General features: G+C 55.2%; 1 non-coding gene across 1 annotated transcript in view; it reads right to left on the minus strand.

Annotated features, from left to right (window-relative positions):
- LOC131933033 (small subunit ribosomal RNA) overlaps positions 1 to 1,100 on the minus strand; it is a 1,846-nt gene extending 746 nt beyond the window's left edge. Inside the window, exon 1 of the ribosomal RNA XR_009384808.1 lies at positions 1 to 1,100. This exon is cut by the window's left edge and continues 746 nt beyond it. This is a non-coding gene — a ribosomal RNA (small subunit ribosomal RNA).
- Between the last annotated feature and the right edge of the window lie 1,430 nt (positions 1,101 to 2,530).

Here is a 2,530-nt window from a genome sequence, read left to right on the forward strand (position 1 = left end):
TCGAAGCAACTCCTGCGGATGGCCAGGTGGCATAGTTTATGGTCAGAACTACGACGGTATCTGATCGTCTTCGCGCCTCTGACTTTCGTTCTTGACTAATGAAAACATTCTTGACAAATGCTTTCGCAGTAGTTCGTCTTGCTGCGATCCAAGAATTTCACCTCTAACGCAGCAATACGAATGCCCCCGTTTGTCCCTGTTAATCATTACCTCCAATTCCGAAAACCAACAAAATAGAACCGAGGTCCTATTCCATTATTCCATGCACCATTATTCAGGCAGCGAGGCCTGCTTTGAACACTCTAATTTTTTCAAAGTAAACGCGTCGGCCACCCGGGACGCTCAGTGAAGAGCACCCGCGGGAGAGAGCCGACAGACGGTAGGGCAGGAGATACGGGCAGTGAGCCGGCGCGAGCCGGACCGCCCGCCTGCGCCTGAGATCCAACTACGAGCTTTTTAACTGCAACAACTTTAATATACGCTATTGGAGCTGGAATTACCGCGGCTGCTGGCACCAGACTTGCCCTCCAATAGATCCTCGTTAAAGGGTTTAAAGTGTACTCATTCCAATTACGGGGCCTCGAAAGAGTCCCGTATTGTTATTTTTCGTCACTACCTCCCCGTGCCGGGAGTGGGTAAGTTGCGCGCCTGCTGCCTTCCTTGGATGTGGTAGCCGTTTCTCATGCTCCCTCTCCGGAATCGAACCCTGATTCCCCGTTACCCGTTACAAACATGGTAGGCATATCACGTACCATCGACATTTGATAGGGCAGACATTTGAAAGATGCGTCGCCGGCGCGAGGCCATGCGATCAGCACAAAGTTATCCAGAGTCACCAAATGGGACGACGCAACCCCTTGCGAGGCCGCGCCGATTGGTTTTGAACTAATAAAAGCGCTCTTCCCGATAAAGGTCGGAGCTTCGATTGCATGTATTAGCTCTAGAATTGCCACAGTTATCCAAGTAGGATCGTGTCATCTAAGGAACCTCGACTGATTTAATGAGCCATTCGCGGTTTCACCATGGGACAGTGTGAACTTAGACATGCATGGCTTAATCTTTGAGACAAGCATATGACTACTGGCAGGATCAACCAGATAGCTATCGTTTGCGAGACGTTTTTCCACAACACATCGCGGGACGGGAGACAACGCTCTAGCGAGAGAACGGATCCCGGCATTCCCGGATTTTTTCACATCGGACCGCTCACATTTCCCCCTTCACCGTAAACACGGCGTCGCCGGGAAATCTCTCGATTTGCATCGAGCCGACTGCGTTTTGCAGACCCGTCGCCCGTTCCGAGGGCTGGGGCCAGTGCGAGACTTTTATCGAGCCACCAATACTGCTTGGTTGCGTTAGCACTGCGCGTCGCCGCTGGCTTCACGCTACGGACACGTACTTTTACCTTCACTGGCGCGACCTGCGCGCCGAGCCCGCATTTTACCGGAAGCTAGTCGGGAGACTGAGCCACGCACGGTCAGATCGGGCACATGTCGCTGGCTGCGAGGGAGCGCGGATCCTAGCGTCACATAGAGGCTTCACCGACACTCACCTCCACAATAGTAGATACAGACCGTTTTAACCGCCGTATTTCTGCCATACCTCTAGTGTTAAACCGAAAAATCGGGTACATAGTCTCGGGGAGGACCGGGGTGCCGCCCCATGAGGGGAGCCCGCACGGAGGGCGCCGGGGGTGCCGCGACCCGGGGGGCGGCGCGGGGGTGTCGGGGCGCATCTACGGGGCTCACTCGCGCGGGCGCCACACTTCCGGGGGGCGCCCCAGGTGGGGTGCCAACTTTGGCGCCCCCGACTAAGGGGCCGCCCCCACTGCGGTTACACGCTTTACGACCACCCACCCGCGTTCCCCACCCCAGGGGGCATGCGAATCACCCGCCAGGGGCGTTCTGGGACCGAGGGCGCCGCTCCGGCACAAGGGGGAGCCAAAACGCCCCGAGTTCCCCCGCGGCCACCTCGACACCTGGGCGGGCGGCGAGGGGTGTCCTGCGATCGGGGTGGGGAGCTCTACCAGAATCACCCGCCAAACTTCACCGGGGGCGTCTCCCGGCGCCCCTGCGCTCGGGTGACGAACAGCGCCCCGGGCTATCCCGGGCGCCCTATGGCGTCCACCTTCGATCGGAAGGGTGATCTCGACTCGGGCTGAGGCGGGCCACAACAATCCGCGGTCACATCGGAGCCGTCCAGGCTAACGAGGCCCCGGCTCACGGGTAACCCATGGGGCTGGACCGGGAGTCCGCCGTTAAAGAAGAAAGAAATGTAGTGCAAACCAGAACCAGTTTTTTTTATTTATTTTATAACTCGACTAATAATCGTCACAAAATTATAAACTTGGTACCTACGGATAGCCCTGGGCCCAACCTAATACAGGATGTCCATAACTATGCGCTAATTAAATAATTAATGGGTATTAAGGTCGGTCTTAGTAAATTGCTATATAAAGTCTAAGACCAGAACCAGTATTTTAAATTTATTTTATAACTCGGCTCCTAATTGTCACAAAATTTAAAAATTG

This window comes from Physella acuta, unplaced genomic scaffold (assembly GCF_028476545.2).
Source record: "Physella acuta isolate Inbredline_101_S28 unplaced genomic scaffold, ASM2847654v3 ptg002350l, whole genome shotgun sequence".
NCBI lineage: Eukaryota > Metazoa > Mollusca > Gastropoda > Physidae > Physella > Physella acuta.